Source organism: Lontra canadensis, unplaced genomic scaffold, assembly GCF_010015895.1.
Source record: "Lontra canadensis isolate GAN:19392208 unplaced genomic scaffold, GSC_riverotter_1.0 scaffold8, whole genome shotgun sequence".
In the NCBI taxonomy this organism is placed as follows: domain Eukaryota; kingdom Metazoa; phylum Chordata; class Mammalia; order Carnivora; family Mustelidae; genus Lontra; species Lontra canadensis.
The window spans coordinates 7,097,918-7,117,691 of NW_022631002.1; the positions used below are offsets into that span (position 1 = coordinate 7,097,918).

General features: G+C 40.5%; 1 protein-coding gene across 1 annotated transcript in view; it reads left to right on the top strand.

Annotated features, from left to right (window-relative positions):
• Positions 1–19,774, top strand: part of CDYL2 (chromodomain Y like 2) — a 157,817-nt gene that overhangs the window by 829 nt on the left and 137,214 nt on the right. The window lies entirely within an intron of this gene.

Below are 19,774 nucleotides of genomic sequence, written 5' to 3' on the forward strand. Positions count from 1 at the left end.
GAGGGTGGCGGGGGCCGGGCGCGCCTCCCGCCCGCCGCCCGCCCGCCCTCCCGCGGCGCCCGCGCCCGCTCCCTCTTTCTCTTTCTCTCGCACACACACTCTCTTACTCCATCTACTTTGCGGCCTTGGAGGGGAAGGAGGAAGCCGGGCGGAGCCGGGGCGGGGGAGGTAGCGGTCCCGGGGAGGTGTTTCTCGCCCGACGAGCCGCCTCGAGTGCAGAAAGTACAGGTAAAAGTCGGCGCCGGACGTGCCGGGAATGCGGGGGGCCGCGCGGCGGCCGGCTGGGGTGCCGGGCGGGGGGTGCGCGGCCGGGGCTGGGCCGGGGGGCGCAGGAGAGGAGGGGGGCGGACGTGGGAGTCGAGCCCAGCCCCGGCGAGGCGGGGTCCGGGGCGGTGGAGGGAGACTGCGAGGGGGGCATCCGGGTTGGGGTTAGGGAGACACCCGCCACGCCGATCCCCGGGGCCACCGGGCCGCCGCCTCCCTCCCCCCACCTGCTGCCCCCGCCACCGGCTCGGAAGCCCTCCAGGCCGGGGCGTGGGGGCGGTCCTTGCGGGTGTCGTGCTCTCTGGGGGCGAGAGGGGGCGCTGCAGAGGGCCCTCTGTGGAAGGAAGGAGAACATGGAAGTCGGAGGTGGGTGGTAACATGTTGCTGGAGGACTTGGGATGTGAGCCCTGCTCCCGACACTCTGCGTCACCCTCAGTGGATACCTGTCTCCAGGTCCACCCAGGTAGTGGCCAGCCTCGGAGACTTTGAGAGCGTCTTAAAAGTGGTCAAGGAAGATGTTAGTTTGGCATCTGTGAAACAATGGAGGAATAGCCGTGGCCTCTGGGAGCTGGGTTGTAGCTAGCTCTGGACACAACTGTTCCAGCTTTTGGGTTCCCAACAAGTGGACAAAATGAGAAACAAGCCCCACTCCCTGGGGAGAATGCCTCCAAAACGGTGGTAGTCCCAAGATGAGGGTCAGAGTAAGGAAGCTAAGAGACCGGCCATCTTCAACCAGAAGGCCCACTGATCCTCCAAGAAACCAGCATCAGCGCTCGGCCTGGACCTGCACTCCCTAAATAAATAAGTCCGCGAACACTAGCCCTGCTTCCCAAGGCTCCTGACTAAATTGAGATGAGCACCCCCAAAGGGTGAAATTAACCTAATGGGTAAGAAACTGTAGGGGTGATTCAACCACAGGAGACTATAGGGGTGATTCACCTACCATGAGCTTTTTCCTGTGGGCCTATGGGCGGCTGAAACTTTTCAGATGGTAGATTTGCTGGCTGTTGTGAGAGGAGAATGGAGAAAGGCAAGTTAGCCTCTTGGCGTCTGGGGTCTTTTGGATGATGCTGGACTTGGGGAGACCCAGTCATGGACTGCTACCAACCAGTGGGCTCAGATGGGACAGATGGGTGTTCTTAGCACTCCCTGAAAGAATGCTGCAAACCGACCTCTTCTCAACCCTTCTGCCTTCCTCATCCTTATGCTAATAAAGAAGGTGAAGTTCAGTAGGAATCTGGTGAAGAACTTTGACAGATCATGGCCAATGCGTCATGCAGGCACTTTGGTCTGTTTCAAGATGGCGGAGCAACGTCTGAAACCCAAAGTTGAAGCGCAGTAAATTGTGAGGTCTGATTGAGCTTTTACAAGTAGAACCAGCACTATTAGGACATTGGTCAAGAGTAGATACTCTTCAGGGGCAAATTTCATTTCCTGAGAAGTGTGGATTTTTCTACCCATTGATACTGAACTGAGTCAAGCTAGAGCTGCCCACATTGTCTAGGTGCATTGTGAAGGCCTTAAGAGGCTGTATCAGGAGCTGTCAGTATTTCTGCACTTGAAGTTTGGAACTTTTGAACCTTCTGGGGCTAATTTCTTGTTTAATGTTCACCTGAAACTATCCTCCTTAACACTGGTAATTATAATCTGTTAAGGGGAATTTTCACACTGGCCTTGAAACTATCTTAGCACCTCAAGAGTTTTTACTGGAGTTCGATGAACAGAACAATAATAATAATTACTTCTGTAATAGTAGGTAATTGTACTAAGTGTAAAATAGTTTTCCCATAGCTGATTATTTGCATCATCATTACTAAAAGGCCTAACTTGCATTATGAGAATGTAACCAATGTTAACATTTTTATGGCCTGTGTCTACATTATATAACATACACTGAAGAATTTAATTTGTTGTTCAAGTTCAGCTTTAAAAACAATTATGTGCTGAGAACTGTACATTAGCATATATATTTCTCACTGTAAAATTGTTGTGTGAGTAAAAAAATAGGATGTTGATTTAACAAAGATCTTGGAATATCTAGTTACGTTGACCTTGAAAGACAAAAAGAAAAAAACTGATCATATTTTTAATTATGGTATTACACTACTTAACTATCATATTCAAGTTTATATAAGATGGCTTCTTATAACCTCTAATCAAGAAACCATACCTTGATTGGGCGAAGAATGATTATATTTGTAATTGATCTATTTTGTGTCTGTGTGTCTACTGACATTATTCTTGACCCTTTATAGTGAAGATACGATTTGGATTATAGAGATCCTTCATATTCTCTTTGGTGCTTCAGATAATTAAATTGTAGAGCATAAACCTTCCTCAGATAGTGTTTTCTTTTTAAGGAATAGGTTCTGATTTTAAAAATGTCAGAAAATAAAAACTTTATGTAATGGCACTCCTCAATCATAATGAGAAATACGGAATCAAGCTCCCTTTCCAAAATTTTGGATCTTGATAGGTGATTCTGCTTTGTTCCCCGGTAGAAGAGTTCTCATCATCTTCTGGTGTATTATAGTTGTCACCTATAGAAAGGTGATCTTAAATATTGGCTGATTGTGTCCAGGTATCTGGATACAATATGAAATTCTTATCCAGATGCTCTGGTCTATGTTCTGCTAGACATACGGGTCATGAAGTGGCTGTCTGTGAGCAGGTCTGGGCTATCTATTTATTTTGCTTTGTCTCCATGCTAGATAAGAAAAGTGGACTTGAGTATCTTTTAGATGGTACATGGGATCTCTGGTTTGTCCTTGTCTCAGTGCTCCCTATTACCATGTACCCATTTTTAACATTACTTATCTGGCTTCAGCAAGCATTAGAGTTTGCAACCCCAGGAATATAATCATTCACTAAGATGTTTGGGTTTCAGAAAGACATAATCAGGGAATAAGGAGCCCCATCCTCTTGTCTAGTCCCTCTGTGTCCCTACCTCCTTGCACATTCAAATAGTTGTTGACAGAATCAGTGAACAGAAGACTGAATTAGGCATATATAAAGTGCCTTGGCTGACCTTTGTTATCCTTGTACTGAGTGTTACCTCCTGTTCTCTTTTCCTCCTCAGCTTGTGATCACTCAGTGGTGGTAACACCATGTGTATGGGTAGCTCTCAGTTCTCTTCTGGAAGGAAGTGTGGCCGAGTGCCTTTCCAGAGAGCCAGATTGTTACTCATTAGAACCACTGAATGCAACTAAGCTTCAACCATGTGGCTTTCCATGTGGCTGTTGCGTTGTATTGTACACCCCCTCCCTTGTGATTAGCTGATAGTTGTGGAGGAGGTCTCTCTCTCTCTCCTTTGGCAGAATTGTTCAAAGAGAATGCTGTATGTCTGTAGACAAAGTCAGTATTAGCCGAGATGGACTTGACAGTAGTAGTTCCTTGTGTGTTTCTCAACAGTTTATATGTACACCCCAGAGTTCTTTCTTACAAGGATGAAATGTGCCATGTGTCTTTTTGGGGAAGGGGGTTGATAAGCGTGCATACATCCATATCTAATATATATGTGTGTGTGATTATGTGTATGTGTGTGTGTGTACCTCTGAAAATATTGCCTTCCTTTCATTCCCAGTAAGATAAATAACAACAATAATAGGATAATTTTAGTTTTGTTGAAAGAAATTTATTTTCTTTAAAAATCGACTGCTACAATGGTGAACATAGGCATTTCTACCCTCGTACTCTGCAAAATCATTCACTAAAAATGTCGGAAAATATGGACTTATAGGAAAAATGGGGTTGAGGCAGAATGTTGAAAACTTACAGAATTTTGTGAGGGGGAGTTTTGGGCTTATGCGTCCTCTCTGTAGATTGAAGGGGGCTATTTGTTTCTAATAGACACAATTTTCATCAAAATTACGTCTGGCCTGGGGCATAGGCATCTTCATTCATCTTTATTGGGAGAAATGTTTTCATAGCTTCTTCATCTGCAACTTGTAGGTTCGCCAGGCAGGTTAGCCTAGTAGAGAGTGTAGTGGTTCTCGAAGCCACAGCCTGCCACTCCTCGTGTTAAAGGAAGGCACTGGAGTGCATTTTCAGCTTTGTTCAAGGTCCTCATGCATCACTAAACCTTTCTGTTCCTTTGTGAGGGTGCATTGCTAGATTGCTTCAGAATATTAACAAGCTAGGAAAAATAACATAAGAATCAACATAACTTACTTCTTATACTAACATCATTTCCCTATTTACCAGTGATACCTGAGGTTAATTCCCATCCAACATGTAGTAGCTGAGTAGATGGTCAGTGATAGAACTTTTCCGTACCAGTATTTGAAGAAATAGATATCTTCAAAGAGAATATATCGGTTGAGTTGAATTGACTCCTTGGTACATAGTAGGCACATGATGAATACTGAATGGGAACTATGATTCTCCCGTCCTTTGAAAGTTATTTTAAATTACCCCCTGGGAGTAGATATCAGCTTATTTTTGGATAGACTTTTATGCTAAGTCACACTCTTCATTGGATAAGATAATTTCTTCAGGGGTTTCAACTGTCCTTGAAAGAAGTTTATACAGCTCCTTGTAATCTGGCCAATTGCTAAGGCATGGTTCAGGCATGGTGATTATCCAGTATCTTAAGTATTAGAGACACACATTTCGATTCCAAAGTTATAGGTCTTTCTGTGTCTCTTGGATGGTGAGGAAGGGTATAGATGTGGCTGCATTCATAGCACCATCTTTGATTTGTTCATTGTATATTACTAGAACACCAAACATATGCCAGTCATTCTGGAAATGATTGCTTTCTGTAAGCCCATAGTCTAGTGGAGATATAGGTAAGAAAATATGCAGTTTACGGTACAACGGGAAAAGTGTCAATACAGGGGAAGATGGGGCTCTCTTGGGAGGATGGGAGGAATCCAGCCTTGGGGAAGTGGAAGGCTTCTTAGGAGAGGTGGTGGCCACTGAGGAGTGTAAGGAGATGAGCTGTACCCATCCCTCATCCCCTCAAACTGAGAGAAAGGCAGGGGATAGCTCTTTGGTTTTTGTTTTGGTCCATTAGGTGAATAGTGGAGCTAGTCATGGAGATAGGGAGCCTAGGAAGAAGCATTAATTGAAAGCAGTGGGGTGGTGGCAAGGACAATGAGTTCAGAGTGTTTCTGGAACATCTGGGTATAGAGGTCCACAGCAGTAGTCAGGGGAGCCTGAAGCTCAGAAGGAGCACCTCTCTGGGATTTTGGGAGTCATTAGTGTGTAGACCATCATTAAAGCCGAAGGACGCTGTGTAAACCTGAGGTGGGTCCAGTGACGGAATACTGGAGAAAACAGACATTTAAGGGACAGAGGAAGAGAGAGAAGTGATACCAGATTTACAAGGAATAGCAAGCGAGGTAGAAGGAAAAACAAGAGGCTTGGCTTTTATGGAAGACAGTGGGAAACTGTATTTCAAGGAAGAAGGTATGGTTTGCAGTGTCCTTTGGATTTAATAAGCAGAAAGTCATTGGCAACCTTAGGGAGCTCCTCCATAGATGTGTTGGCGGGTGAGGGAGGGCCTGGTTCAAGTGTGATGATGAGCAAGGGGGTGTGGGGAGTGTGGGTTCAGAGACATCATGTGTAGGCAACGCTTTTATTTTTTTAAGATTTTATTTATTTATGTGTTGGAGAGAGAGAGCAAGCAAGCACAAGCAGGGGGAGCAGCAGGCAGAGCAGGCAGAGGGAGAAGCAGGCTTCCCACTGAGCAAGGAGCCTGATGCAGGACTTGACCCCAGGACCTTGGGATTATCACCTGAGCTGAAGGCAACCACTTAACCAACTGAGCCACCTACGCGTCCCTATAGGCAACATTTTTAAGAATCTTGGGTGTGATTGTGTGGAGAGAGTGAATGTGATATCCAGGGGTAAAGTGGGAGAATGGGTCAGCTGTCTCCATTCCCCTGGTTCCCACAGGGCTCTGACACTTTGGATGACTTGGATATCAGCTGTCATGTAGACAGTGGGTTATCGGACTTGCATTCATGGAAGAAGGTATTTTCCGTAAACCCAACAAACACCTCTCCTGCTGACCTATGGCGGTGGAGTCTGGCATCTTCAGTCATTTTAGCTGGAGAAGAAAGTAGAACATATATAAGGTAGTGATACCGAGCCTTTCAACAGATCCTGGTCAAGGAAAAGGTCTTGCTAAATTGAGGACAAAGAGATAAAGTTCTTCATTAAGGGTTTGTCATAACAGCATTTTTCTGAGAGGAGAGGGATGGTAAACAGTTCACCAAGGTGCTAGAGGTCAATGGGCGTGATAGAGTTTTAGGGGTCAGCCCACCTGGCTCCAGACCCTAGTTATTCTGTCAAATGCCAATGTAGCTCTTGCCATGAGGCTATTTTGTAAATGTGATTAAAGTCCATAATCAGTTGAATTTAAGGGAGATTATTCTAGATCATCTTGGAGGGCCTGATTCAGTCAGAACTGAAGCCTACCTGAAGAAGAAAAAATGCCACCCCTGGATAGCAGCTGCAGTTGGGAAGAGTTCCAGCTTGCCCTCCCTAATGGCCTGTGCTGCGGACTTTGGATGGGCCTGGCCCCCTGTACCCCCCACCCCCACTGCCACCACATAAGCCAGTTCCTTGCCATCTATCTCTTAATGTATAAATCCTATTGGTTCTGCTTTCTTGACTGAATCCTGATTGTTACAGCCAGTTTCTGGTCTACACGCTGCCACCTGGTAACAGTGTGCTCCTAGTTGTGCCCTTCAGGTTTTTTCAAACTGGATGGCTTCTGCTCTACAGGGAGGTCTCTTCTGTTTTGGAAATCTCTCCTCCTGATTGTGCCTGTTACTTCTTCACATAAACCACACTTACTAAGGAGTGTCATCATCTTACTTGTCTCCATGTGGGAAGAGCTTCAGGAACCCTGCCAGGCCTTGGTGTTCTGGCCCATGGGGGTTGTTCCTGAGCATGGCACACACTGCCATGCCAGGGATTCCCCGACCAAGGGGCCACCACCCTATTCGCAGTTTCTTGACCAGGGAATTTTCCTCTCTGATTTTCATTTCCTGGTCTTCCAGTCCAGTGTTTTAAAAATTACGTTTCAACGGGTCTTGCTAACAGGCCATGGAGCTTATACAAGTTCTGGATTTGAAGTTTATTTAAAAATAGTCCTTTGTTTAATAATCCATCAATCAAGTATTTATTATTTGTCAACAGTGTGCCTAGAAACATGCCAGGTGTTGGAGCTGCAGCCACAAGTGTCTTTTAAACTGTTGTTCAGGGACGCCTGGGTGGCTCAGTTGGTTGAGCAGCTGCCTTCGGCTCAGGTCATGATCCCAGGGTCCTGGGATCGAGTCCCGCATCGGGCTCCTTGCTCATCAGGGAGCCTGCTTCTCCCTCTGCCTCTGCCTGCCATTCTGTCTGCCTGTGCTCGCTCTCTCTCCCTCTCTCTCTCTGACAAATAAATAAATAAAATCTTTAAAAAAATATAAACTGTTGTTCAGAGTGTGATAAAGGCCTCACACCCACATATGGTTATATACCACACTTTTAACACATTGGAGTGTTCAGTACATTAAAACGAACAGCCAGGTCAACTATTTTTGTGTGAGTAGACCTCAGAATACAGCTTTTCCTGCTGTCTCTGGACATGTATTTGAACTTCTGGTAAATGCACTGTTTTAGGAATATTGTAGGTCAGCAATGTTCTTGAAAAAAAATTCGGGCCTGTTTGTATCTCTTCACATACAATTACACAGGCAAATACACTTTACAGCGCAGTGTACCCCACTCACTTAAAAACCACTCAAGGTTCAAATAATTGTGGTTGGTGAATGTTCTAGACATGGTGTAATAATCATTATATGATAACTGACCATCTAACGCTCTGCCCCATTATATTATGTAAAAGAGAGTGTTGGGGACTTAATGAGAGTTCTACGTCATTCTGCCCTGACTTTTTAATTTGAGAGAAGGAACATGAATAATTGTTACGTGTTAGAGGGTCAGCCACAAAGCAAACATTTCCTTTGTTTCTTCTTTCAGGCTTTAGGATCTGTTAGAATGCAGAATACCCTGAGATTAAAATACAAGATCATAGGGGCACCTGGGTGGCTCAGTGGGTTAAAGCCTCTGCCTTTGGCTCAGGTCATGATCTCAGGGTCCTGGGATCGAACCCCACATCGGGCTCTCTGCTCAGCAAGGAGTCTCCTCCCCTACCCCCCCGCCTGCCTCCCTGCCCACTTGTGATCTCTGTCTCTTTCAAAATAAATAAATAAATAAATAAATAATCTTAAAAAAATACAAGATCATAAAAACAAAGCAAGCCAAATCTGATACCCCTTACAACCACTTTTCTTTTAGCAAGTCAAAGATTGTTTTCCTATTTACAAGCAAACCAAGTGCAGAAGTAAGTTGTCGGGGCTGTAGCAGGAAAATAGATAACAGTCTTCGACCTCATTGAAAAATTGCATTATTAATCAAAATAGACATTTTTGCTCTCATGAGTTAGTTCAGTGATAAGAAAGTGGTGTAAGTCAAACTTACAAAAGATATCTACACTAAGAAATTTTTGCACCTATCTGATTTTATGTGTTAGGTTTCCTGGAACTGTCTTTCCTGGAACAGGAAAAGGGTTCCATAGCTGAGTTCTAGCATTTTCCACAAGGCACTAAGCTCTGTGAGGGCAGGACCATGTCTGTATTAGTCGTGATGGCATTCCAAGCCTGTGGCCCTTTACTGGGTACATGGTAGTTCTTCAGTAAATAGTTCTTGAATGAATGATTGGAAATGTTGGAAACCTATGCTCTTCGGCCCCTTGCCTTTCTCTTGAGTGAGCTTTCTTAACTGCTTGCTGTAGGATTTTCCTCTAAGATGATTCCTACAGATTGCCCTTGACATTCAAGATTCCATTTTTGCCTTTCACCACATCTTGTGTAGATTTATTAGGTAACAAAAGTCCCTTAAAGGACACTGAAACATTTAAGGCGTTGTCCCTCATGATGAGTGACGACTGGATTGCGAGTGGCCATTCTCTGATCGGGCCTGTGATGGAGCCTCTTTCACACCGACACACACAAAACTGTGGTTCTGCTACTTGGAGCGCTGCCTCCTGGCCCCGCTCCAGCCTCGTGGCTTGGCCTACTTTGATATACACTGTCCGTTTGAGGTTGAGCCGCCTGGCCCCAGACTCAGAAACAGAGACTTGTATCCAGAGGGTGTCCTGAAGAAGGCTCTCGGGAGAAACACGTGTAGGAAGTGTGGAAGGCAAGATGGGACAGCTGGACAAGCTGACCTGCAGTGAGGTCACAACCGAGTGATGCTGTGGAAGGCTCTTCTTCAGAAATGTCCTACCTGGGGGGCAGGGAACTGAGCCCTCATCATCCAGTTGCTGCTAGCCAGCTGTCCCATGGTGGGGTGGGGACGGGTGGGGAGTGTTTTCTTGCCCTGGGCAGTTCCCTGTGGCAGAGGGCAGTTCCCTTCCAGGGACACATCTGTGAACCTTCTGCAGCAGAGATATCTAGATGAGCATCCCGCGTGTTTCCCCAATCCGGAAGCCGCGGGGATGGGTACTGAGACCCTGACAAGGGGACCTGGGTATAGTGGACGTGATCCCCTGCACCCTCAATTATCGCCATCCAGTGACTGGTGAGTCCCGCTCGGAGTCCTCCAGAATACACATTGGTCACCTTGCTTGTATTTTTGGTTTTTGGTGCCTTGCTTGAAGACCTCATTTGTCATTTGCCAGCTTCTTGGGGCAGCCCGGGTCTTGAGTACCAACAGACTGGCCATGTGTTGCGATCATCCTAATGACTCCTTTGTTTTTCCATTTGGCATGTACCATAGGGTCGCATGTGGCGAAGCACTTCAGATGCTGTCATTTCTGTTGGCTCTCCATCCCTTACTGCTGGAACATTTTCCTTGACTGATTCTCCCACTCCTGAGTTTCCTCTGTGTCCTCATCTTCTGCTGCCTGTTTCTTAAACTTTGGAGATTCTTAGAGTTTTGACCTGAGGTTCTTCTCTCCTTGTGATGCAGTGACCGAATGGATGATTTCTGTCTCTGACACGTGCCTGGGTTTTCCCTCTCAACTCCCGAGCTACCCGTCTTACTCCATGGTGACTCTTTACACTCAAAATATCCAAACTTGAGCTTCACCTTCCAGGTTCCTAGCCTCTGTCCGTCAGCCCCTTGGATAGAAATATGGCCTCCCTTGTGCTGCCCAGACACCCCGTATGTTCTTTTGGATCAGCATCCTCTGTGTTTCCCAAATAGAACCTTTTCCCTTCATGTTCTCTGTCTTCCTTGAATTCAGGAGGCAACTCCCACAACTCAGATCACTCCCAAACCTCTTAGCTCTTATCGGTGGCTCTAGCCAAATTTTTCTCCAGACTGTAGCCATGAGGAACTTTCTTAAATACCAGTGTTGTCATGTCTCACCTCCTGCTGGTTCTCTGCATACAGCTGTACTCTGTCCATAGATTTGTTCTTGGTTCCTGGGATGTTCCATGGGCTCTCCTTTATTTGTACCATTTCAAATGACTGGGGTGCTCTCTGTTACCAACCCTGCCACCTTTTTGTTTGCTTAAATCCTGCTAATTCTTTATGTCTCAATTAGATCTTACTCTTGGCAAACCTTCCCTGGCTCATCAGGGGTTTTCTTTGGGCTTGTGTAGGACCTTGTTCTTCCCTCATTATAGCACTTACTTCACTGTGTTATAATTTATCATTTTATTTTCTAAGTCTCCTACCAGGTTGTAAGTTTTGTGGGGTGGGGGGGACAGGGATTCTCTCTGTTTTGTTTTAGCTTTAGCACTCAGCCCAGTATAGGACGCAAAAAGCTATCTGTGTAATCACGGAATGACTATATTAAAAACTTTCATTTACATGAAAGTTGACACTGCACTTGACAGTCTGTTTTGTATGAAGTTTGAAGGACTGTCAGTCTGTTGGTTTTCCTAAGGGCATAAAACTCTCAAGTCTGTTTTCTATGTCTTTCATCGATCAGTTGATCAGTGGACATTGGTTTCTTATAAGCAAAACTCATGGACAGTGTTTGGCTTTGTATTATCAGCAAAGCTAATGCAATTTTGTAGGCAAGGGGTTGCTGAGTTTTGGGATTTGGTGGAAGTTTTTAAGTCATCTGCTTAGTCTTTCCGCAACATCTCTGAGAACAAATCAAAAGTGTCGGTCTCTTTTACTCAACTGAAGGAGATGAGTCCTTGAAAGGCTAAAACCGGCTATTTGCCTTCACTGAAATCAGAGTGTATCATACATGAGATAGTGTCTTGCTGGACTCTTCTGGAGAGCTGCCTTGAAAATCTTGACGTCATTGTTGCTTTCTTACGCAAGGCTTCCTAAAGGAGGCCAGTGAGGCTCAACATAGCCTTGAGTCTCGTTTCATTCTCTTGTTGATGAAGAATGGGGTTAGGACCCACCTCACCAGCTGATACCACAGGCCTTGACATTATGCGAAACACTTGATATCTAAACTTTGCCTGGAAACCCAAATTTACTTGTGAACTTCTACTGGTTGAAAGGTGAGTGGGTAAGATTTTAGTGTCTTGATGTTTACATTGCTGTATTTGCTTGTCTGTGTTGCCACCTAAAACCACATTCACTTTGAAGACATGGAGAAGTACATGGAGATCTGTGAAACAGACTTTGGTAAGGGTCTTGTAGTTAATAGGAAGAGGAAGGGAACCACACAGTGGATTTCTCAGGGATGCAAACACATATGGATCTTCTTCAAATGATAGAGCTAATTTTCTCTCTGAATTGATGCGTATTTTGGTACTATGTAGAAAGTCATAGATTGTTTTCTTACCTTGGTCATCACGTGTGGAGGAGATGGCAAAGTCTTTGATATCATGAGGCATTTCTGTTTTATTACCCCCGAGCCTCCCACTCCTCTCCACGTCTGTGATATTGTGGAATTTCAGGGAACCTGGTGCAAATCCCATTTGCTTTTGATGTCATGAATTGGTATGTCTTTTGAAGAAATCTAATCTCTGATGCTGGCTGAAGCATAAAGAGGTTATTGAAGTGTACCTTCCTATGATGCTTGTATAAAATAATCTTAAGAGTGAAAACAGTAATAATAGCCATCAGTGAATGATTACTATATGTCAGACACTGTCTAAATTCTCGGCATTATCTCCTTTAGTACTTCTTATGGGATGGGTATTAGCCCCGTTATTATCCCCGTTAGTGATTCAGAAACGGAGACTCACAGCTACCAGATGGTAGAACCAAGATTTAAACTAGGTCCTCTGGAGGACCAGTACTTATCTCTGGTTAAATTATAAAATGCCCATGGTTTCCCTTCCATCTTCTCTCCTTTTCTTACTCAGCGGTACTCCTGCCCTAGCTTCTCAGGTACCATGCTTGGCACAGAATCCCAGGCATGGGTGGGTTCTCCATGCATTGAGAACAACACAAGGAACCAGAAAATAATCCTGCTTATAGTGGTTCCATGCTGGTGTTGCTAGATCATTGCTGTACTTAAATGTAGACCTATCAACTGACCTTGAAAAAATCAATTTTAGAATTTTTACCAAGAATTCACAGAAAGCACCTAGGTTAGAATTTTGTAGAACAGGAAAATCAGGGTCATGTTTCTTTTCTGCATGCATTCTTATTTTTCAGGATTAGAAAAAATTGCCAGTCATACTTCTAACAGCCTTCCTTAGAGGATTTTCAGGTCCTTAGATTATAATAAGTTTCTGTCTGAAGGTTTGAAGTCAGCTACAGTAATAGGTGCTCATATGTCTTCTTCTCAACTGTCTTAACGCTGTTCCCTCTCCCCGTTATATGTTTTCTTAATACATTAAAAAATAAGATTATAAAGCAAATACATACTCACTGTCAAAAAGTTTTAAAAAATAGAAAAAGCGGAAAAGAAATAATAACTCACAATTCTTTTATTTAGCAGCGCACTATTAACACTTGTATATCCTTCTGATCTTTTTCTACTTACATAAGGAATACCCAAGTTCCTTATCATATATCCAATATATGAGAACTACGAAATATAAAATTGTGGCCATACTATACAAAGCATTATGCAGCTCTTTTAGACAATACAAGTATTTCTTTTATTTAGTAGTGTCCTATAACATAATGTCAATATGTTACACCATGTAATTGATCACTTTGTAGTCTGATTCTATACATAGCTTGTTTTTAAATTTTCAGTATTTTAAGTCAAAATCTTTGTATGCGGTGCTAATACTTCCTTATGATAAATGTCTAGATACTTCCTTATGATAAATGTCTAAATATATTTTAATGAGCATGCCTTCTATAAAGACTGTTGCTAATACTGCCCACTGCTCTCCAGAAAGGACACGCTTGCCATCCAGAAAAGATATTTCCAGCAATAACTGGCATGTTTATTTTGCTGGGCTCTCAGCGTGACTGGTATTACTGTTAAAAAATGCAATTTGAGAGGTGTTTTTAATTTCTTCTTGATATATAAAGATTTAAAAAATAATCTAATCATTGTCTATAATATATATTAACAAAAATATTTTTTCCTTTCTGGTTAGTTGTTATTTTGCCTGTTATCATTTTTTATAAGGAGAGTAACTTAAACATTCATACTAGATTAAATACACGTGTATTTAAGATTCCTTCTTGTCTCTATCCTTCTAACATCCCTCCTTCCTTCTTTACTTCCTCCTTTCCTTCCTTGAAATAGGGAGGTCTTCCTTGTGCCAAAGCATATAACCACTGATCTGTAATCTCTTCTGTTTCTTTTATGGCATAATTATTGTCCATTTAATATAACTAATTTATTTTGCTGTGTGGCGTGAAGTAGGGATATGTTCACTACCATGACTAATCTGTTGTTTAACACTATTTATGGAACAATTCATTATTCTCCCTCTGATTTGAAATGCCAGATTTATCTTTGATGAAATTATTGCAGATAGTAGGGAATATGAACTTATTTATGGCCATTCTCTTGCATACAGTTTTAGTTATTGTGCTTTTAGGAAACATTTTATTGTTTAGTAATTTGAGTCCACTTTCATAATTCTTTTCTCAAAATGTTTTTATGATCTCAGTTGATAAATTCCCAAACAAAATCCAGATCAGCTTCTTCCTTTAACTGCACTAGATGTATGGGTTGCTTTGGGGAGAACTGACATCTTTGTGAGTTTGAGTCTTCTCCTTCAAGAACTTACTCCTCTCCATTTATTAAACCTCTTCTTGTTTTCTTGATACTGATCCTAAGTTTATTATTAGGTCGTTTAAATTGCTGTTGCTTTTATGAATAGGGTTTTATATATAATTTATTGTTTATATTTTAGAAGCCCAATTTTTTAGGGTATTTTTTTAACTATACACGTTCTGAATTCTTATCGATCTAATAATATATTTTGTTCAGTTCTTTCTGGAATTCTGGTCACATCATCCTCAAATTATCTTACCTGTTTTTTTTTTTTTTAAGGTTTTATTTTATTTGAGAGAGAGAGCAAGCATGAGCGAGGGTGCCAGAGAAAAGGAGAGGGAGAAGCAGACTCCTCATTGAGCAGGGAGCCTGACAGGGGGCTCCATCCCATGACCCCCAGATCACAACCTGAGCGGAAGGCAGATGCTTAAACAACTCAGCCACCCAAGTGCCCTTCTTACCTGTTCTTACTGTTAGTCAGACACTTAGGTCTATTTTTCTGCCCTCACTTTGTTGCCAGAATTTTCAGAAAGCACTATATAATGGTGCAGTAGTTAGGATTTGTGTCTTGTTTCTTGCTTCTGATTTAGTAAAACTGCCCTTCATTTCACCATTAATTAAGGCAGTGCCTTTGGATAAAAGGGGGATAGTATGTTTGCTGTTAGTTAAAGTTCCTATACCTCGTTTACTGTTTTCTTTTCTTTTAACAAGGAATGGGTGTTATACCTTATTAGGTGCTTTTTTCATACTTGCTGAGGGGACCATATAATCTTTATCTTTAGCATAAACTTGCTGTAATCTAGTTAACTGTAGTTTCCTAAGGCTAACTTTCCATATTTTGAGAGAAACACACTTGGCACCAATGCGTTTTTAAATTTTGATATTTTGTGAAGTTGGGCCAGCTGCTGTGTGTGTTTAGAATTTTGGTATTGATATTCAGAAACGTGGTTGGTCTTTGGTTTCCTTTTGTGTGTGTACCAATTTCGTCTAATTTTAATGTCAAGATAATGCTGGTTTCTTGCAAGTCATTGATTAACCTTTTATTTTTTCCTCTGTTTTCAAGAATAGTTTATACAACATGCCAATTAAGCTTTCTCTTAAGTGTTTTTTGAAAGAAATAAGTTGGTTATGGTATTTTCTGTGTCTGGAATTTTTTGGAGACAATTTTTGATAGCATTTTCCATTGTTGCTTTTTTTTTCATATGTCCTCTTATTGAGTAAATTTTGGTAATTTATATTTAGTAAGAATACCATTCCTTATTGTCCCTATTTTAACATTTATTTGAAGAGGTGTACATAGTTTTAACTTTTCAAAATATCTCTTTCATATACTTGGTGATGGTCTTCTCTTCCTAAGGTTGTAACTTCATGTTTTCCCACTTTTTCCTATTTTTGGGGTTGCCAGCAATTTGTCTCTTATATTGAATTTTTTCCATAAAATCAACCCTTAATTAAGCTTTATTTTTCCCATTTCACTATTTTCTGCTTTACATTAGTCAGCTTCTGATTTATCATTATTCATTCCTCCATCTATTTACCTTTTCTACTTTTATTTATGAATTATAGTATGCAAACAAAATGTACATAGTGTATATGTATAATTTAATAATGGATAGTTATGAGTGTACTAACCACATACTTTTAAAAATAGAATATATTTTCAGCCCTCTTGGTGCTCCTTTCCCAGTGTATGCCCATCCCTCTCTCCAAGAAGCAACTCTTCTTCTGAATTTGTGATTATTTCCTTTATTTTCTCTATAGTTTTATAACAATTTTGCATCCTTAAAATTTATGTTGCTTGAATTTCCCTGGTTTTGAATCTTATAGAACTGGAATCAAATTGTATGAATTCTTGTGCCTCTTGATTTTTGCTCAGTATTATGCTTTTGAGATTTATCCATGTTAATGCATTCCATTTTTTTATTGGAATATATTTCTCTCTATAAGAATTGAATACATATGTTTACATATGTAAATCCAGAAATATCTTAAAATATAATACATAGTATGTAATATATAAATATAAGATATGCAAATGTATGACTTCATTTATTCTGTTATGGATGGACATTTGGGCTTACTTCAATTTCTTATTTTATTTTCATGCTTTGCTATTACAACAGTGTTGTGGTAAGTATATTTGGTAGTTGTCTCCTGGTCCACCCATACCAGAATTATGCATGGCAAATACTTCGATGCAGAATTCTTGAGTCCTACTGTACTCAAATGTTCAGCTTTACTAGATCATACTAAATTATTTCCAAAATATTTATGTTTTCTTTAGGCTTCATTTGTTCCTAACTTTCTAGCCTTGAGTTGAATGTTTAACTTTTATTTTCACATTTGGTATTCAAAAATAAGAAACGAAAGCATTTATAGCTATGAATTTTTTCCAGAGTCCGGTCTTCACTACAGAAGTCTTATTATATCTTCTAATTGATATATATTTTTCTAAATACAATATATTTTCAGTTGCTGTTTGCTCTTTTTTTTTTTAAGATTTTTTTTTAATTTATTCATTTGACAGAGAGAGAGAGATCACAAGTAGGCAGAGAGGCAGGCAGAGAGAGGAGGAAGCAGGCTCACTGCTAAGCAGAGAGCCTGATGCGGGGCTCGATCCCAGGACCCTGAGATCATGACCTGAGCCGAAGGCAGAGGCCTAACCCACTGAGCCACCCAGGCGCCCCTGCTGTTTGCTCTTTTACCAAGAGTTATTTAGGAGAGTGTTTTACAATTTCCATATAGTCAAATTAATATTATCCTTTTGATTCCCTTTTTGTTGTTTTTAACTTCAACTTTTTATGCATTATGGTTGGAGGTTAAGATAAATATTCACTTCTTTTTGCAGTGATATTGAATTTTTTGTGACTTAATATGTGATCAATATTTTATTGATATTGGAGAAATGTGTAGTTTTTGGAGAGCACAGAATTTGATATCTATATTACACAAATACATATGTATCAATAGTTAAGATATATACATAGTAAATAAAGCTGATTAATTGTAACAAGTAGATTGCTTAGAACCTTACTGATTTTGTCTTGAGATGCACCTTGAACTCTCAAAGTCTCCTTGTAGATGTATTGGGTAGGTTTCCATGTCAATGCGTATGGGTAATATTTATTGTGAATACTGATATGTTTGAAAATATATATGACATTGTATTTTATATTTTCTGTTTATCATGCTTTTTTGTTTTCTTTTTCTTGAGATTGATTATTTTGTGACACTTCTTTCTTTTTTCTTTTTTTAAGACTTAGTTTTTATTTATTTTAGAGAGAGAGAGAGAGAGAGGGAGCACAAGTGCAAGTAGGGACAGGTACAGAGGGAGAGGACATCAAGCAAACTTCCATTCTGAGGGCAGACTCTGTCTCAGGGTTTGTTCTCAGGACCTTGAAGTCATGATTTGAGCTGAAATAAAAAACTGGTTCCTTAACTTAACTGAGCCACCAAAATGCCCCATCTTTTTTTTCTTTTAGTGTTCTTGTAGTCATATATATATGCTTCTTACTTTTGTAGTAATGGTTGTCTTTAAACATATTTGAAACTACTTTTTCTAGTAGTGTCTAGGAGTGAACAATTGTTATAACCTTCCTCTTGAGTGAGGTAAACAACTTAGCCACTCTTTCTTATCTCTCTACTTGACCCCTCTTCTGTCTTTTAATTTATTTTAATTTTATATACAGACTATTATTACTGTTATGTTTATTATACTGTACCTACTTTCTTAGTATTGCATCTTTAACATTTCCTTAAGTATAATAGTTAAATTATCAACAACTATTTAGATTTAAATATAAATTTACTTATCTTCTCACTTATCACCTTTTTATATAGTTCATAATTTTCTTTTTTCTTGGATTTGTGTTTCATGATGTTGGAGTATTTTCTCAGGTATCTCTTTCAGATGGGAAGAATGCATAGAAAATGATTTTGAATCCTTGACCATATTATAATTTTCTAATGTAGCAAGGTTTCCTTTCTATTTAACTAAATCTTCCTCTTTTGAGCACTTGATATAATTTACAACAAATATCCTTTTTTTTTTTAAAGATTTTATTTATTAGAGAGAGAGAGAGAGCATGAACATGGGCAGGGAGGGGAGGGAGAAGCAGGCTCCCTGCTTATGAGGGAACCCAATATGGGGCTGGATTCCAGGACCCTGAGATCATGACCAGAGCCATTCTAACAGGTATAAAGTATTATCTTATTGTAGTTTTGATTTGCATTTCCCTGATGAGTGATGTTGAGCATCTTTTCATTTATCTATTGGCCATTTGTATATCTCCCTGGGAGAAATGTCTGTTCTGCCCATTTTTAATAGGATTATTTGTGTTTTGGGGTGTTGAGTTGTATAAGTTTTTTTTTTTTTAAGATTTTATTTATTTATTTATTTGACATACAGAGATCACAAGTAGGCAGAGAGGCAGGCATAGAGAGAGAGGGGGAAGCAGGCTCCCCGCTGAGCAGAGAACCCAATGTGGGGCTTGATCCCAGGACCCTGAGATCATGACCTGAGCTGAAGGCAGAGGCTTAACCCACTGAGCCACCCAGGTACCCCTTGAGTTGTATAAGTTCTTTATATGTTTTGGATACTAACGCTTGATCATATATGTCATTTGCAATTATCTTCTCCCATTCGGTAGGTTGTCTTTTAGTTTTGTAGATTTTTTTCCAGTTGAATGATGTTTTCATATTTTAATGTTGACACTTGCCTTATTCATCTGGTATGTGGCTACTCTTTCTGTTTTGTGTGCGTGAAAGCAGTCATATTCTGTGGTTTTGGGGGTACAGCATTCTATTTATGTCCTTTGTGTCAAGATTATTAATTGTATATTCAAATATTTAGCCTTGTTGAATTTTTGGTCTGCTTGTTCTCTATCCATTATTGAGAGGAGTGTATGAAAATTTCTGTTGTGATTGTAGATATGTCTATTTCTCCTTGTAATTTTGTTGCCTTTATATTTTGATATAGATTTGTCAATTTTACATTATATATTTCTAATTTACAAAACTAGGTGCATACAGATTTATAATATTTATATAGTCCTGGGAAACTATCTTTTTTACCATTAAAAAAGAATCCCCCTTAACTCTAGCAAAGCTTTCTGTTTTAAAGAATACCTTGTCTGATATTAGTAGGAATAAAGTATGTTCTTTCAATAATGGTGGCATCTTTTTCCATCATTTTACTTGTAGCTTTTCTGTATTCAGATGTTTTAGATAAGTCTTTGTATATGGGATGTAGTTAGGATTAAGACAAGATTAAGAAAAAACCCAACTAGATAACCTTTAATGGGAATATTTAAACCATTTATATTTAATATAATTATGCATATATCTGGGTTTAAAACTACCATTTACTGGGCTTGCTCTTTGTCCTATTCTACATTC